Below are 19,415 nucleotides of genomic sequence, written 5' to 3' on the forward strand. Positions count from 1 at the left end.
AAATCGCGGGAGCTGCCGTTACACGATTCCGAAAAACCGTGGAGCGTGCGTCGCCGGGGTGGTTAACCAGAGCGGGGCGTTAAACGGAGCGGATACGCTTGTTCCGCGTTTCATAATTTTCCGCGGAGGCGACGCACTCGCTGCGCGGAGAACAAGAAGAGGGGCCCGGAGGGGGACACGGTTGGCAGACGTTTCCGAGCTGTTTCTGAAAGGCAGAACAGGTGAATCGCGGGGCCACATCGTGGGAAGAAAGCTCGGTAATGGGCGTAGAGAGTTGAAGTGGCTGGCAGAGCGCAACTCTCAATGATGATGGATCTACTTATACCGTGCGCGGCTGGCCGGAGTGGATCTCTGCTTGCGTTAATGGGAGCTGCGCGATGAATGCGCCGTTTCTTCGCGTCGCAGGCCGTTCGTTCGCCGTCCTCTCTGTGCCCGTATCGCTCTAATTGTGAACGATATCGAATCGCTGGAAAATCGCTCTCGAATTAGTTTCCAGGTAGTCGAGCAATGTGCCAACTTCTGCGAAACGCTCACCTTGTTGCATTGTCTTCGAGATTGGAAGGGAAGCGATAATCGATAGCGCCTCGACGCGACTTCCCCGATAAATAACGTGAACGCTGCACTTAATTAATTCTTACTGTACCGGGACACGAACCGCGAGCGGCGGCGGCGGCGGCGGTCGGCCACGGATTTAACGAACGCGGCGGCCGTTCGTGAATCACGCTAATGGCGAACGACGCGCGCCGACCGTTCTCCCGTAATCTCCGTAATCATCGTTTCTGATAAACGGGGAACGGCAACGCGCGACCGCCAATATCGTGTCGCGGCCGACGCGAAAAGTCCCCGTCGCGATTAAAATAAATTCCCTCCTAATTGTGACAGGTGTTCGGCGAACCGGCGGCGGCGTTTGCAGGCCGCCGAGTAAACAGCACTCTCGGCCTGTTAAATTAACGAGCACGCGTTGCCGATGGGAAAGAACGACGTAGGAGCCGACACTGTATCGTTTGCGCGTTCATCGGTAGAACCTCTGTTCATGGCAGCTGATTGGGAAATACAAAGGCTCCAATGACACAATATTTAGGTAGAGAGATCTTCCTGTAGCAGCTGATACGTTTCAGATAACGCTGTTATCAAGTGGATGATAAAAAGGGTATCCCTTTGTGCGTAGAAACTGAAATGACATGAAACTACCAAAGATCGTGTCGATTGCGCACGAATTGCGCAGACTTATGGTTGGCATCGCGCTGCGTAGAGAGGTTCGGGCAGCGACCGGGGTCAAGCCTCGCTTGATTGTATCAATTAGACCACACCCAGGGCTTCTTTATACGATTAATCTTAATGTAAAGTTACCACCGCGAAACGGCCGGCTCGTTATTGTCCGAATGAAGTGCGCCCAGCGAGCGGAGACAATTACGCGGGGCTCCGCTCGCGCCGCACCTGCGAAAACGCCGCTTTTTCGACGAATTAAACGCGAGCCGGCACCGTAGAGGAGTACGCGACCCGTGTACCCCATAAAGACCGGCGTACAACAGATTTTACGACCGTCCTATTATTCAACCGGATAGAAGGCGAACGACGCGGCGCTGCTCGATGCACAAACCCTCTCTCTGTGCTCTCAATTAAAACGGCTCCGCCGCTCTGTGTGCTCCGAATGCTCGATCTAGTTCCGCGAAAATGAGAAAAATTACCGGGAACCGTAATTGTAGAAATGTGGCCGCCGCGGCGCATTTATTTCGAAAAAGGTCGCGTATCGGGGAATTTTCGTCCGGGCAAAAGCGGTTTCGGGGAATTAATTGCAGAGAATTACGAAGCCTGTTTTTTTTTTATTTTTACGTATACGGAGGAATTAGAGAACCGTGACAGACAGGCGAATGAAAATTTCGGCAGCGTATTTAGGACACCGTGAACCCTAGAGGGCAATTTTTCTTTCGAGCGTTTCACCCCTCCGTTCAGAACTATGCACAGATTTCTGTGAACAAGCTCGGTCACCAAAAATTGAACGAAATTCTATTGCATTTGCCAGTTGAATAAAAGATGAAATCAAGCGAAGCAAAATTTCATGAAGCTCGTGGAAGGTGTTGGTCGACAACGGCAGCGCCATAGCTTTGGCCAGAGTGCGTCCGCCGATGACAAAACGTGGCAAAAAGGATGGGGGTTTATGCACGGGGGTGGGATATTAAAAAACGATCGAGGAAAATGAAAGCGACGCGGCGGCGGCGGCGGCGTCGTTTAGCAAAGCATGGAAGGACGCGTGCTCTTGTCGCAGTGCTGAGTCAGGGGCCCGTCTGCCATGGCAATGGGAGCTGACCGCGGCTGCCGGCGTTAATGGATTTGACAAGATTGAATTATAGGCCGGTACGTCGCCGGCAATACGCTCGGGAAGGGAGCGAGGGGGTTGGTAGCGCGCATACTGACGGCCCATTCGAAAGTAATGGACCGATCCCCGGGTCGGGGGGAGATCGAGTGGACACGCGACCGCTGCCGATAATTGCTCGGTGTCGGAAATTCCGCGTCGATTTATCGGCGACTCGCGGAAAAACCGGCCGAGGGGACGGTAATGAAACGGCCGGGTTTATCGTCCGACGACTTTGCCCAAGAAATGGACCGGCTCGACGTGCCCCGAGCTCCGAGAAACCAGAGAAAAATAACCGGACGGCGCTAACTATCCTCCTTGTTTCTTATTTCACGGGAAAACTCGCTTCATCTCGAGCGATACGTCTGTGCACGCTGGGGAATTTTTATTCGATGTAGTTTTTCGTGGTATTTTTTAAAATGGCACCCTATATGCGGCAATGTGTTAATATATGTACGTGAAACCTAAGGGATATCTTAGGCCTAAAGAATAAAAAAGTATAACTAAATTGGAACTGAAGGTTTAAAAATTTCCGCTGTGGTCGTTTAACGAACATTTAACGGAGTTGTAGTACGAATCTTCGAGATTTAAATATTTTCTCCGAGGTAGAAGAAAGTAGGCGCGTCCTCCTCGGATGAACCGCCATCATAACGACATTGTCTCGACAATTTCATTTTTGTGACGGAGCAGAATTCTCGAAGTTAATTAACCGTCTCGAGCTCGGTTTTCCGACCAATTAATGTAGGCAAATAAAGAGACCGACGGAGAAAAGTGGACTTTTCTAATTGTCGGGGTGCAGGAAAAATATTGTAGGAAAGTTTGATTTGGAGTTACATTTGTTCAGGACTGAATAAATTTATTTAATGTCAAATTTAGTAAGGGCCGAGAAAATTGGTTTCATGGCAATTTAATCGACATTGACGCGGTGGACGGTTGTTTGCCTACCGTTGTCAAGAATAAATTAATTGCAGGTGATTGAGTGTATCGAAAGAAACACTGTAATAAAACATGATGGTTGTCACTTGCGAAATACAATTGCTGAGAATAATTGAATGAATTGTACTTAATTAGAGGGGGCAGACATTTATGAATTAATATTCATGATTTCCAAAGAAACAATTATCTTTACTCACGTTTCATTTATTATAATTAAAATCCTGTTTTGGAGGCACAGAATTAGACGGAACAAACAAACGAACGCCTACAAGATAAAAATTAAGCAACCTCCCCTCCAAACCCCTGTCAACCACCGACTTAAACCGAATCACAGATCGCATCGAGTTACACTGCGAGTCGATCCGAGTTACCAGCATTCATAGTCGAGCGCATAAACGCTGAAATGACAGCGGTTTGCGGGGAAAGCTGGACCGGTGGCTTTCCGTCGCCACGTTTTCCGTGGACTCGGCGCGTTTAAGAGGAAAGCGGGTGGATGGAAATTCTCGGACGTCTATCGTTGCGCTTGAGCCGCCGGCTGTGTATGTACGGTACGTACGTATGTACATTTGCCATCCAATCTCGTTGCGCAACCCTTTGCTTGCTTATGAAATATCACAAACTCCCGGGGTTGTTAATCAAACAATAATAAGCCGGTGCCGGCGTGCCGCGCGGCGATACGCGGCCGGGTATCGTCGCCGGGTTCGCGTCTTCGACGACGATTCAATTACGATCGCGTGTTTTCATACTTCGCCCCCGTATTTTCGCCGGGGGATTACGGGGATCGTTGTCGCCGTCTGTGTTGCCGCGGTAAATATATTAGCGAGGAGGATGCAACAACGCGGACACGATAAGAACCACGCTCGTGAATCGATCGGCCGATTTCGATCTCGCGGTATTTGTCCTACGGTAGTTTTAACGTGTCAAAAATTGAAATCAATAGACAGTTAACGTTTGACTGAGTATAAATCGACAGTTAGACGGGGGCGGAGCAGCGGATACATAAATACTCGCGCATACCGCGGCGCTCAAGCCGCAAGGAGCACGCCGGGAAGACCAATTCGCCAGGCAAATTGTTTGAGGCCAATTGAGGTCAGAGCCACCTCCCATCCACTGTCCCTCCCACCCTCCTAAGGCCGCTCCTCCCTACCAAGGCTCTAATGAAAGTAACTGAAATACTGCTACTGAATGTCGTGCTTCGGATCTCATTCTCTCAAGGAAACGCTTTTGCCTCCGTCGCTCTGAGAAATTGGACGCTGCCTTCCTAATTACCGGGAAAGGTTCTAATTTCACTGGATGCGTTTCATCTCGATTCAGCCTCTCTCCGGAAATAATTCCGGAGTCGCTGCGACGGCCGGCCGACTCTTCTCAAAAAATGTCGGTCAACGTCTTTATCTCGGACGTGCCCTGTTCGGTTTCAGGTAATCTGATCTTGTGTAATAAATGTCGAACGATTCGTCCGAGTCAGCACGGTGCTCCAGTCCCTCGAGGGCTAATGTTGTTAGGCTACACGAGCCTGTGCAAACAGCGGCATCCTCCGTGCTGCTCAATGTTTTATTATTTGTTGAAAACTCTTTCAAAGTCGCGTTGCGATGATAGTAGAAAATAAAAGGAAGTTTTGGGGACAACCTCATACTGCTGCAAAAGTTTCCGAGTGCTTGCAATCTTGGGTTCTCGAAACCAACTTTCGAGACAACCTGATACTATTAGAAAAATTTCCGAGTGCAGTTATGCGTGCAATTCGTGGATCTTGGGAAGTTAGATTGAAAATGAAGAAAGTAGAATGCTGCTTCTCTGTCGTCGACTATCATCTGTGAAATAGTTTAAGAGAATTTTCTTTTCTTAATTTTGGTGTCATCAGCGTCGAAGCTCGATCAACCGCCGATTCGCGCAGCTAATGTAAAAGCGGGGGAAACAGACACAGAAAAAGGAAGCCGGGGGACGACGGGGAGTGCTTCAGACGTTTTCCTTTTCAAGAACCGCGAAGTTATGCCAGCGGTTACCGGAACGGTCGGATTCCGCGGCGTGGCGTCGCTTGTTGCTAGGTTCGCGCGGAAAGACCTCGTTTTCAGCTACTCCGCTCTCGAACTCTGCCGCATTCCGTCCCCGTTGGAAACTCGTAGCACGCTCGAACTCGCAAAAATCCGACCGGCACACAGAGAGCCACCGACTTTCCGCGCGTTCTTTCGTTCCTCCGGCTTCAATACCATCTTCGAGAGTCCTCCACGGTTTCTTCTACCTTCCGAGCGGCGCTCGCCGAGTCGCAGTCAACCCCCGAGTTGCAGCGAAACCAACCCCCTCGATGTAAACTTGCTGGTAAATTAAAAAAAGCTCCTCTCTCTCTCTCTCCCGATCTTCGCTTGTCGCGAGAGGCTACCGAACCGTGACTATTTTCTCGTAGAAGGAAAAACCAACCGTCGACATCGATCCTTAAACATGTTTCTTCCTCTGATGATTTTAGTGACCCTCGTCTCGATACTGGGGTGCCACGGCAGTTGCTTCTAATTTGTCTGTAAAATTTTATCGAGCACGTTACTTCAAACTCTGTGTACCTAGTAGAAATATGTCTTACCACATTGTGGAAAATAAATTGTACGGGAATGATTCTACCGCAGAATTCTGAATACAGTACCTCCTCCATTTCAAGAGAGCACAATGAGTGCTCAAGAGGCCAGAATTACTCGGATTCTTAGCAGAACCGTGTTCCACCCTCGCAGATAGTGCACCAGCAGGGAAATTGGATATGATGGCTTCAATACCATCTTCGAGGGTCCTCGAGGACTTCTTTTCCCTCGCAGCACAGCTCTCGTCTCGCCGTCTGAACGTCGAAACCGTGGGTTCGACTATGCGAGACGATCTCTCGACTTCTCCCGGCAGCGACCTTATCGTTTATGTTGTTGCGAACCACTAAGCTTCCGACGATACGCGAAACGTTCCCATACTTGGCAGACGACGACGCTACGTTTAGTACACCGGAACGCTAAGCTTCTTACGCCTCACTTTCCGTCGTGCGCGCGCGAACGCGGCATAGTTCGCCGGTAATTAGCACGGAACAACCCCTCGATCGATCGAATATTCCCAGCGATATCGGGGCGCAAACATGCACCGGCGAAATTTACAGTAATGCTCGACTCACCTGGCGTACGCGAAAATTCCCGCGTTACCCTAATCGAGACTGCACCGCTCGAGCTTAGAACAGCCTTCGTCCCGTGGACCTGACAAGAAAATGGTTATTTTAGCTATTTCGCTTCTGTTTGTATCTGTTCCAATTTTTCGGAATACGATTGAAACATGATTATTTTTGCAACTGAATTTTACGGTAAAATATCGAGAATCTGCTTTTTAATCCAGCTAAATGCGGAGCATGGGTCCTCGCGGGTTCGCTCGGTTCCAGTAAAAACCGAGCACCTTGGGGCAAAGCGGATGAAGAAGGAGTCGTTCGCATGAAGCTCGGGTATTGTTAGCCAACAGGCGGACGCGTTGGACTGTGTCTTTTTTTTTTTGCCCGTGGAGCGGGTTGCTCCCTTTACGACACATATTTCGCCGTGAATTAAACACCGTTGAGGCGTACCGATATTTCCCGCGGCTTCCAGCTGAATCTGCTGGAGAAACGGCGTGCCCGCCGCGTCTCCCGTCCAACGAAATAATTATGAGCGCCTTTGAGCCGGTGGGTACCGTGGCGAAACCGCCTGGAATCCGTGGTCGAAAGTGACAAACTGCTGCCTGGGCCCCGGGCTCGTTTTCCTCGTCGTTCTCTCGGCTGGAAACTTTAAATCCCCGCCTCGCGATAACAAGTTGTACGTCTTACGATCTCTCGCGACAGCCAGCCGGCCGAGCTACACCGTCCTCTCGTAAATGTATCGCGAACGCGGCAAACAAAAATAGTTTTGACACATCGTTAACCGTTGACTGAGCACGCACGCCATGTAAAAGCCCGTGCGTATTTCGACTTATAAGAAGCTGCCTGGCGGCGAGCCAGAGCCCATCCGGCCGATGGCTGCGTTCGGATTTATGTTTGAGTAATATCCGCTATGCTTTGGCTCCTTACCCGGCGTTCGGGGACCTTTTTGCCACCGGAAAACGCCACCCCGGATAAATTGGCGAAAACTCCGATGGTGAAAAGCCCCCGGGACCTGCGGTGAATATCCGTTTAAGGGATGGGAACTGGATTTTTTCTGTATTTCTTCTTTATTCAGCACTTTCGTCACGGACAAGATTGTCTGAATAGTGCATCTTAAAGTCATCGAGGGTAGGGTATAACTGTGAAAGGCTTGAGGGATGCAAGAGAATCGCGATATCAAGGGTTATGGGAATGCAGAGAGCTACAACGCCGAGGGTCTTAGGAATGCAAAGGACCATCAAGGGTCATGCGAATGCGAAGGATTACTGTGCCAAAAGGGTCTCAGGAATGCGTTCTTTATACTCGTCAACCGCAATATCTGGGGAGAATGAATGCTCTTCGAGTTCTAAAGGGTCATAAAACTACGAAGATTGCAAAAGTGTCACAATTCTCAAGTGTTATAGTTCCTCAGAGGAGTTGTTTCTAACAATTAAATCTGTCGTAAAAACGACTAGGATCCCTACAAAAGCTTAAATGAATAAATTCAATTCCAAACGTACTTTTGCATCCCACTCATCCCGCTGCTTTATCCGATAAAATATTCTCGTCGTTGAATAAAAATAGCGTATCGGTTCATAATTCTGCCAGTAAACATTCATTTGCCGTAGCAAATCGAACGTCGCCCGGCCGCCCACAGGCGTGATCAAAGTGTCACAGGGCAGAAATGCGGAAGCGGGGTATCTCGTGGTTTATTAGTTAGAATTCTTGACGCGACGGGACCGTCCTGAATGCGATACGCGTTGCAGGATACTTGCTCGGATCCTTTGGCAGCCATAAGTATTCAGATTGCGGCGCGGTGGTCGCGCTTAAAATTCTAAATTCGTCATCGTCCCAGATTTCGTTTGTCGTCGTCGTCGTCTACGTCGTCTACGTCGTCTATCGCGTCGACGTCGCACGAACGAGATCGGCCCTTAAATCGAATCGCGGAAACTCGGCCGGGCGTGATGAAAGAAGTTGGAGGCTGCTCCTCTCTCGTTGCGTTCGTTCCGTCGTCGCGAGCTCTTCCGCTCGAACGGAAGGATAGACCGGCTTGTTACACTGATTTACTTATGGGACGAGTACTTGGTTCGTTACCCGTCCTCGGGATTCTATAATATCATAAAGGAAGTCGAACGTGTACACGGGAGCCGAGGTTCTTTGCCCGAAGTTTTGCGGCAGCTCGACGGGGATTTTACATCGGCTGTTATTCAGCACTGTTAACGGTGCAACGGGAATACGGTGGGACCCGGGGGGTTGCCGAAGGGGTGCGGGGGGAGGGGGCGGGTTCCGAACACCGAGGACGAACGTATCGATAAATTGAAACGTCAAATTTATTTTATCGTCGACTCGTTATCGCTCCGAAGTCGATATACTCTGTACAGCCCCGGCGAACCGATACGGCTTCTTCTTCTTCTTCTTCTTCTTCTTCTACTTCTTCTTCTTCTACTTCTTCTGCTTCTTCTCCGACGTCGGTGAAATTCTATTTTCCGAGGGTCGGGGAAACGGCCAAGCTCGATTCTTCTTATTCCGGCGACTCGACCTACTTCCTCGGACGATATTTAACGACTCGAGATCGAAGAACAGTGTAAGTCCATTTCTTAGATTTCCACTTGTCGACGGGGAATAGAAACTCGGACGGACAGTGTTTATACTTTCCGACGAGCGAGCCACGAAAAATCTGCTCCTCCGGAGCGAGAGAAAACGCCGGGGACTTTTCGAATCTGAGAATCGATCCAGCTGTCGTGACAATCGGATTTCTTTCTTACAGTCTTGTACCCGTTAGGTTGTTGCATGCGAAATGTATCATTTCTTTACAACCTGCAGAACACAGCATCTTCGTTCCATACCGAGGAATATGAATACCACAACAAAACCCGAGACAGGGCTGCGTTCCGAAGCTAAGGAGGCTCGAGCGAGCACACTTTATGGTTCCTCTCAATCGCCGAAAGTGCCAAGTAAAATCCAGGAACTCCTTCGCATACGGGATTCATCTTCCTCGCAGCTCCCCAGCGACATTCCGTCGTTCGGGGTCCCGTCACTCTGGAACTTTGCTGATTCAATTTGCGAAACGGTTATCCGCTTTCCTCGAAATTATTCGTGTCATGGCCCGGGACACCAGGCATTCCTCGAATCTCGCCAACTCTCTGCTACAATCATACTTCGGTGTCTTTCAGAGCGATGAGCTCGAGGGGTGAGTCCTCTGGGGTTCAAGGGTATCGCGAGGCCGTAGGTCTCCGGCTCGGCGCGTTCTTCTGATACGCTATCGAACCGACTGGTTGAGCCAGAAGCGAACGACAACCTCGGTCGGTCCGGTGGTCGATTTAATCCCGAAATTCCCGACTAGGTTCCATTGGCCTGGATATCCTGCGATCGTGGATAGCAAAGATCCCGAAAACCCTTTCGGCCACTCTATCGGCATAACCTTGACTCGGTGGCTGGCGCCAGACAGAAAATAAGGCGGTCCCGGGGACCCGGGCCGGTGTCTTCGCTCGTAACAGGGCCAGCCGTTTAAATCCACCGGGGTTGAGTAATTTACGAAGACGTCGCTTTGATCCGATTTCAAGGGGTTGCGTCCCGCGAGCGGATCTTCACCCTTTTAGCGCCACCATTTAGGCGTTCCCGTCAAATTTATCAAAGGTTGCGCCTGTCCGCCGGCAGAGGAGCTCTCTCTCTCTCTCTCTCTTTCGCTGTGTCCTCTCCGTAGCATCTCGCGACATCTAATTTAAGTCGCAGCCCAGCGCCCCCGTATTACTTACGAGTGTTAAATAATTGCGCTTACGGCGTCCAGAATAGATCATCACCTTTTTGTTGAAAAAGAACCCGGCGAGAACACGGGCGAATTTTATGCTCGGTCAAACGACCGGCTATATTTGATTCCGCAGGGCCGTCGTAATGAACTCTCGGACACTGTGCTTAGAATCAATGTTCGGGTTTAATATCGACGGTTTTAATGTCGTCGATGTTGTGTACGAGTAGGTTGTATCTGACCAGAGGCGTGATCGTTCATTTTCGTTGATTTTCCAACGAAGGTCGGACGTATCCGGCGAACGGGAAGGATGCAGCAGGAGGAATTTCATTCGAGTTTCGTAGTTTCAATCGCGTGTACCGCAGGCCCCGGTAAAACCACGAACCTCTTATCAAGCGCGGGGAGGCACGTTGCTCCGGTAGTGCTATAAGAGGTTCGATCTAATAACTTTTGATCGCGGACCCGAAAGACTTGTAAGCAGCCCGCGGTATGTACTTACGGTACTTACGTAATCGGGCAAGTTTGCCGCGTGTGCGAAGTTTCGCCGATCGATATTATCAGGGGAAACTCGTCGATGAAATTAATTGATGGTAATACCCTAAAGAGAGCCGCGTCATGGTTATTAGCCCGAACAGTCACCCTAATGGCGTGCTTCGCTGACGCGTAAACCAACGTCGGATATATTCTAGTCCCGTTTCGAAATGTCTCGCAACATTTTGGCAATCCGAACTTTTCGTATTCCCGAGTGTGAATTAGTTTCTCGAGTCATCGATTAGTCCGAGATTCAGCTCTGATCTTTTGTGGCGTTCGGAGATTTTCTAAACGATGATAAAATATTTGGCTGCAGTTTCTCGCGAGTTTTGCGGAGAACGTTAGTTTCGCGTAAAAATCTGCAGTCTAGCCGACGATGGTCGAGCACCTTTGTAATTCGGAATGGGTGAAAATATGGAAGTTCCGACGGAGAAGTAGGCAAAGTGGGGAATCTTTGAGAAAAGTAGACGCGGAACGTTGAAACTGTTGTACGGAGGGCAATATCGGGCCAGGAGCTAATCTACATAATAACAGCGTCCGCGATTAAAAACGTCTGCGTGTGTCTGCGGGGGCTCTAAATTAATATTCCGCTGAACTCGAACAAGTGGCTGGAACTTCCCTCCCGGACGTACCAAGAAACTCGCCGAGTCCCGAGGGTTTCATTAAGACATTTCGGCCGAGCAAACGAGCCTTGCTTATTGCAGTTTTCGGCATTAATTAGTATCCGTCGGAGACGAACTTTCGGGGCCCATTCGTTCCGCCATAGCGCATCGCAGCCCACCTCCCCCTCTTTTACATTGCGAGTCTCTTGCACGCGTCTGAGCACTGCGACGTCCGGTTGATGCTCGCCTTTTGTCTCCGAAAAGGGTTGGCTATTCAGCGATCAGGGTCTTCTTTGACCTTGGTCTTAAGGAAATTCACCTGACTGCTTGCGCTGGTCCATGGCACGTTCTCCAGTAAATTCATAATATTAATTAGTTTATTGTATATTGACTTTCGAGTCTTGGGACCATGTCGTAAAGATCCACAACCTAAAAATTACACTCAACGCAACGAAGTAGTACTCGTTGTATAATTTGTATAAACACATTACTATTGTATAAACGCAAAATATGGGCACACGATACGGGTACGTGTATAAATAAAAGGTCAGTGGTGACCACGGTGTTCACGGTGAAAGGTAACCACCGTCGAACTTCGAAAGGACGAAGGCCATCGCGAAGAGCTAAGCCCTTCGAGTTTCCAGCAGCCCGAGCCAAGTTTAATCAGACGGCGAATCGATGGCTTTAATTAAGGAAACGTCTTACAGTAGGATAGCTAGGTGCGGCTAGGTTAATACCCTAATGTATACATCACCCATGTATGTATGTACAGGCCCGTGTATCCATATTCGTACATGGACGCGACACAGGGCCATCCTCGCGGCGAACCAGCCGCAGAGCTGGGGCCACTTCGCTCTCTCTCTCCCTCTCTCTCTGTCTCTCTCTCCCTCTCTCTCTCTCTCTCTCTCTCCCTCTCTCTCTCTCTCTGGGTCTGTTCGCAATGTCTGTACTGTACACCTATCGACCTCGAAAGCTTCGATCGCGTTTTCCATCCTGCTGCATTCTACATACCTTCCGCGAGTCGCATCTCCGCGGGCAACTCTCACTGCGCTCTCGATCGAGATGTAATTCTATCGGCGGATCGAAAGAGAGGAGAGAACGTGGCCGGAAACGTCGAAAAAATCGTCGAATGGGAAACAGGATTGAATCCATTCTAGTTTCGATTTACCGACAACGTTCGAAAATATTTAGAATACGGTTTGAGAAAGTAAATTATAGCGGAAAGTAAATAGACTGTGAGAAAACGGTGATGTGAAAGGGACGTCGAACATTTTTACTGGGGACACAATAGCCGAATAATTAAACAAGAATTCTAGTCGGTGGTACTTCTAGGTTGTAATTCTAGGAGAATGTTCGCTATTGTGCCAGGCAATGCAGCGAAAATGTTAGAATAAAATGGCCTATTCACTGCTACGAACAGTATTCCACCAATCCCCGGATACAGCACTCTAAACAAGTGGAAAATAGTCAGCCCAGGCAGCCAGGTATCGCGGGATGAATTAGTTATCGCAGAACATTTCACGGTAGGCAATAAAAAGTAGCAGGAATCGATCTTCTCTCCGATTTCAGGGCGCCAGGGAGCCTTAGTGTTGCATTTTCCACCGGTCGTAAAACTATTCTGCGGCGGACTTCCGGTTTTTATTCATGCTCCCCGAAACTGATGTATCCTTGAAGATTTTATCGTCCGAACTTACGTAAATTACGTTGCTTTAAATAATCATTTTGTGCCAACGAAAAACTCGGTGCAAAAATAGTGTCATACTGCGGCCGTACTGTTTCGATTTTTAAACAGTGACGTTCGAAATTGCAATCGATTAAAGATTCATAGTTTAATAATAAAGTTACGAAATCAATGTTTGAAATCGCTTCGTTAAAAAAAAAAAGTTATACAACAATATCGCCAATATATTTCCCATTGATAAACTGTATTTTCTTCATACATTCGATATTGTTCCACAATCAGGTAAATAGAATCCGTTTACCCCTTTGTAACCACGCTGAATTGACGAATAAAAATATTTTCCACCAAATTCTCGATTATTGTTCGAAATATTGCCAACACGCCAATCTGTTCCATGAATGTATAATAATATTGACGATATCGTATTAACAATATACAGCGTGTTTCTGCTTTTTTTTTCGTCGGTGGACGCGTCAAGGTAGAATCTCTGTAAAGAAGTTATGGCTTCCAAAGGGCAACATTCGTCGCCAAGAATGAGTCTTCTTCCCACACCAAAAGGTTGAACACTTCCCGGCCAATCAATCCACCGCTCGAGTCTGCGTTAATTTGAGCGAAGCCCGAAAATCCAATAAAACGTAGAACCGCAGACAATCGCAACCCTTTCGGCAAAGGGTTAATCAGAGTAGGGGCAGGATCAGAAATTGTCGGAGTCCATAGTGATCGAGGATATGAACACAGCGGTTCGCTCGTGGCCAAAGGGTCTCTGACGCGTTGTTTCCCACGAAGGATGGAGATGCGTGTTGGTTAGGCGAAACGAGGAACAGAGAGAAAGAGAGATCGTGCGAGAACCGGCGAGGCAAAGTAATCCGCTTAGGGCGTCGGACACGCATGCCACGCACCGATGTCTCTCTTAGACGAGAGAGAGAGAGAGAGAGAGAGAGAGAGAGAGAGAGCGTGTTCAGAAACAGAGTGGTCCATCGCGGCGGAAAATCGTGGAACATCGTGATTTGCACGCGCGTCACACGCCTCGGAGAGAGCGAGCATGATTCATCGAGGGTGCGGGACGAGCTAATTTCGGGGGATAACTCCGGCCAGTGATCCCGGCCGTGGATAATTGCGATAATTGCCCCCGGAACGTGGCCTCTTCCTCTCTTTCTCTTTTGCGCGTGGTTTTCAATCGGTTACCGCGTTGTTACTTTCGGCCGTGTGTACACACGAGGTAGATCGACCGGTTACATTGGCTCGGTTCCAGTCCTCGCAATTTCGCGGCCGAATCGCCGGACGCGTTGCGAATTTTTCCGAAAGCGTGTGTGTCATCAGCGTCGTCGAAGAAGGGAGGGGGCCCTTTTCGAGGGGCCGCGTTATTAGCCGACTCAATATCCTGCGCCAAGGCTGCTGCCTTCGGGCCGTTCCGAAAACGCTCCCTGCCGGATATGAACGACCGATGTCACGGCATTGACAACGATGGATGCGTTGCGCCGCGGACTTCGGGCTGTGTTTTGATATCTGCCCGGGCCGCTGCGCTCGCTCCGATAGCAACGACACCTGTCGAAATTAATCTGCTCCCTCTCTGCCACCGGAGAGCCTTGTTTTCTGAGCACCCGCTATGATCCTGATCGGGCACCGATTTTTCCAATCGGTTGCCGGAGCTGTCGGTGATGTGTTCTTTTTAACGATATTTTTGAAGCGACAAAGGATTGTGAATTTTTATGTAAATGTTGTGCCATTTTGTGGCATCCCTAGCTCATGTACGTTATTCTATCTGTTTCAGGTACGATTCCAGTTCGATTGTCGATTAGTACGTTAAGTGAGTACCAACTGTTAGCATCCAAAATTCCCCACCGACATTTTAGTCCAGCGACCTAAAAATTCCTTCATGCAGCAACATTGTATTTACGATTTCCGGTTGGCGTTTCTAACCGATAAGCCCCCGTAGTTTTCTGTATTTTTCGTTCAGCTATTCTCTATTTTTTCCATACCCGTTTTCCATATGAATTATTCGAGAACACGTTCCACAAAAGTTGGAAAAACAGGCATGTGTACCGCGTCCGTTACGTTTCGCGTGCACCTATGTAGTGCACGTACAAATATTAGACCGTTTCGCAAATAACAATTGTAAAACCGGAGGGAAAACCTCTAAAAACCGAATGATTACTTAAACAGTATGAAACACGAAATTTGCTAATAATTTTCGATCTCCATTAACTACCACCAAAGAGAACAAAATTCCGTAAAATCCCCTTTCAAAATGAATGCCGCCTTTCCCGTCAGAAATCGGCACAACTACTCTAATTGCCTCGATTACTTCCGGCATTTTCGCGACCGAGCTAATTCATGCATTCACCGGCGCGCATCGCGCGCTTCATAAATCCGTTCACCGGGTTTTATATATTCGTTCGAAAAGGAGAACGAAACTTATCTCTTATTAACGAACCGAAATTGCGACGCGATCGGGTAAATCGTTGGGGGGCGGAGGGAGATTATTTAAACCGATCATCGGAATCGATCGAACATTCATGGCACGCGTGCGCTGCCGGATCGTGGTACACGGTGTAATTATTATTAGCTCGCCTTGGCGACGAGTACGCCCGCGAAATTATGATTTATCCGTCGGTGACGCAACCGCGAACAATCGCAAAATGGCCACCAACCTCGGACACGCGTGGGCGATCGCACACTGACGCGAACGCGCATTTACACACCTGTACGATCATGGTGGCTGTCGAGGGGGGAAACAAGGGCGGGGAGGGCGGGGGTTTGACAGCAATGCGAGCACGGGACCTCGTGTTTCCTGTCGCGTCTAACCCGTCACAAAGGCCACGATGGATCGTGAACGCATCTGAACCGATTCGACGCGTGCTCACGTACCCGTTCATCCGCATTTGTTTATACACACGCGCCCGACGCCTAATATTTCACGGTTCGATTCACCGGGGCAGTCGCTACGAGCTAGGACTCACTATTTCAACACCGCTACACCTGCAATCAAAGTATCCGCGGTGCAGCGCGCCCGAATCGAACCTATTCTCGCCGATTTTTTTTTTCTCTCTATTGCGTGAGAATTTTAACCAGAACAATGTCACAAATAAGTTGGTCCCATAAAAAAAAAAATAAAGAAAATTCTTAGTCTTAGATCGAGACTTCACTGTAGCTTGAAAAGTCCAGGAATTTCTGCGGGAAAAAATTCCCAAAAAAATCGCGATCATTTAAATTGTTAACCAGGCATGACCGACGGAGCATGTCTGCGAGAAATGCACACCAACCCCGACGTTCTGTGGCTTGGTCGAGCGCGATTCCGAGGGTAAATAGCAGGTGGAAAGTCACCGATCGCGTGATCGTCGTGATATTCCGGCACTAGACTTTCATCGTCTCTCGCTGTGTGTCGATGTGCACGAAAACGAGCGCGGGTAATGGATCCATTCGTGGCATGTAATTCGAGTGTTTCGCATTACCCCGGGTGGAAAGCCGTGTTCGTGTGTACGGTGCACCGCGCTGCACCGCGCCGCACCGCGCCGGCACGAACCGCATTCGGTGCAATGGGCCGGGACGGCCGGGGGAACACAGGAGGCCAGGCCTTGCCAATGCGCCGATCTTGAATCGGCAAACTGGCTGGAACCGGCCATGGATTCCCATGATTCCGCGTCGATACGTTTTATCGTACGTAGAAATTGTTTTCGCCCGGCTAACGGTCGTCCGTCATGAAATTCCCGGTTCCCCGCTAAGGAAAAAGAGCTGCAGTGTGCTCCGCCTCATTTGCATGGGACCGTTCTAAGCTCGATAGCTCGCCGAGCCGTGTGCACACGCGGAAACACGTCGACATTATTTTTCGATGTTCGTCACGTACGCCACGCTCGATGTGGAATTGGATGACCGTCCCGGAAGATCGCACGCGAAACTCTACATTTGTATAAACAGAAATTGTCTGGGCGATTATCTTCTGCACTGTTCGATGCACGATCGCTTTATCCGGTAACAGAGACACAGAAACGCCACTGAAAGTCCGTTCAGCGAAATCACTCGAACCTCAGGATTACAATACTCTGCTGCTCCTCGATCGGTATCTCCAGAGCTTGCCACTGAATAATTCTAATTCTGCTGAGAATCGTTTCACTCACTTTCTATTTAACACCTGTTTTTGCAGAAATATAGTCCGCTCGCGACCCATCTTTTAAGCTGGCGATCAGTGGTACAAGTATTTTTAAATTAGCAACGTCGTCAGCGAAAATTCTGAAACGCACTTCGACGAAACGTGGAAGCTTTCCACCGATTTGCATAAACCGGCCCGACATCGTGCGAGAAGATTCCATCAAACAGAACCTAATCGTGTATAATGCCTCGGCGAGCGATACTTGTAACTTCTGATGTACGATTGCCACAGCTATAATTCCTACGGCATCGATCGCCGCTAATCGAGTCTACGTAATCGTTGCGTGATTACGGTTTAGGTGTACGTTTTTTTTTTTCTTTTCGCTAGCCGACGTGGTAATTTCAGCAGAACTCGATTAGACGGCTAGAGGTTGCGCGCACAGGTAGTGCACACATAGAGGACGGTCGCAATTACTCTTCCCGGAAAGCAGCCACGAGCAACTAATATCCGTTGTAATTACTTCAGAAAGCGGAGAGGTCGCGAGAATGCGTGTACACGTGCGTGCAATATTCAAGGGTTACCGAAGGCGGTTCAATTATCGGGCACGGCCATCTAGAGACTTAAATATTGCTCGTGGGAAAGTCTTAATTCGACCATTTACTCGGATCCGTCTTGTGTTCGCCTTTTGTCCGTCCTCTGTCAGACGCTATGGATTTTATGTACAGGCTGTCCCAAAAATGTACTTCCTCGAAAGCGGGGGTGATCCCTGAGGGCATTTGAAGCAACGTTTTAATACAAATCGTAGTGCAACCGTGATCTTCCCTGCTGGGCCACATAAATTAATTCAACATAGCCGACTGGGGAACAGGATTTTTTCCAGAATAGAGTGTCGCCGAGCTCCAATTTAATCCTCGAGGTACAAATGTCCCAGTTTCGCGCGCAAGGTTCGAGACAGGGGAAATAAAATCGGCATTTCCCATTCGCGAAGATGTGACCATCGCATTCGCATCGATCGGTGTATCCGTCCCGCGTCTCCCGGCACCGTATGAATAAACCATTTACAAAATTGAACGAAACACCCCCGCCCCCGAGGCGGTATCGAACGACGCGACGCCGCTGTCTCTCGGAAGGGGGGGGGGGTAGGAGGGTGCGAAAGCGGGATTCATCCGGCTCGCAATTGCGCCGTAAAATAGGTGGAGATTGCGTTTGTCTGTCGTAAGGGGAAGGCGCAAAGCCGCGTGGGAGATGCTCGCAGGTCCCGCAATCGCGTAACCGTGCTTTCGCTCACGCACGCGAATGCTTCGCTTTCTCTCCCTCCGACCCTCCCGAAAACGACGACGATGTGTCCGCCGTCGCCGCCACCCCCGCGGAATTTGCATATTTATGACTGTTTATAATGTATAATTGACGGGAATCCGCATACCATCGCCTCGGCAAAGCTACCGGGGGCTAGAGGCTACGCAGCCTTCTGCGAGCCACCAAATCAGATTACCGGCTTTGCATTTTGGCTCGACCGCGGTCACGACCACCGACTGCTCCCGACTGCCACCTCGCTCATTCATTTCTATACTCCCCCGCACACGTTTCATTCAGCACGACTCTTTGTTCGCGCATTTTCTCACCGCGCATCCTCTGTCCCCCTTCTCGGTCCACGGAGCACCTGCTATCTTCACGAGAACGAAGCAATTATGTTCTGTGCCGGTTGGCCAACAAATAGGCTAAACTTCACATTGGCGACACAGAAATTTTTCACTTTTTACTGTATCATCCTGTACATTTTGACGAGGAAATGCGAAAAATCGAAGTTTCAAGGCGAGGAATTCACCGGTTCGAAAGTTACATCCGTAACAGAAGAAAATTTGTCTACTTTTCTGTTTTCGCTTCGAGATTAGGGCAAGAAAACAGTGGAATTAATTGGTATCAGCGAGATCCGAGCAGCGAAAAGGTTAAAGCCACCGTGCGCAGGTGAAAGTGGCTCGCCAGGTCGGTTTTTCACCTGTCGAGTGGCGGTAGGAACGCGAGTTTTACAGAGGCGTAATTATGCGAGGGAAGAGGAACCCGCGAGCCGTGCACCGGCGCGGCGCGGCGACGCTCTGAAACGCGCTTACCGAAACAATGAATTATTCAGCGAGTTGTCGTTTAATTGTTTGCCCTCGACCCGATGCCCCGGAACGATTCGTCCAACTACGACAGCCCTATTATTCATTTAGCTGCGACGCGACGTTTTGTTTCGCAGAGACGAAAACGTTGCCACGATCGAGATAACGCTACCCGAGTAGGTGGACACACCTTCGCCTCTGTTCTCCAATCAGCTTATCCGGCTAAAGCCTCTCGACACGCACCGAACAGATTCACGCCCGATGTTCGATCACGGTTTCCTGTC

General features: G+C 49.3%; 1 protein-coding gene across 3 annotated transcripts in view; it reads left to right on the top strand.

Annotated features, from left to right (window-relative positions):
- Positions 1 to 19,415, top strand: part of Pxb (putative Hedgehog signaling attenuator pxb) — a 300,094-nt gene that overhangs the window by 66,672 nt on the left and 214,007 nt on the right. The window contains exon 2 of one of the 3 annotated variants that reach the window (XM_076800776.1): positions 14,717 to 14,752. The exons of the other annotated variants lie outside the window; for them this stretch is intronic. The gene's annotated coding sequence lies outside the window, so the exon portion shown is untranslated. The remainder of the gene's footprint in view (positions 1 to 14,716; positions 14,753 to 19,415) is intronic. 3 annotated transcript variants of the gene reach the window in all.

This window comes from Halictus rubicundus, chromosome 15, assembly GCF_050948215.1.
Source record: "Halictus rubicundus isolate RS-2024b chromosome 15, iyHalRubi1_principal, whole genome shotgun sequence".
Taxonomy (NCBI): Eukaryota; Metazoa; Arthropoda; class Insecta; order Hymenoptera; family Halictidae; genus Halictus; species Halictus rubicundus.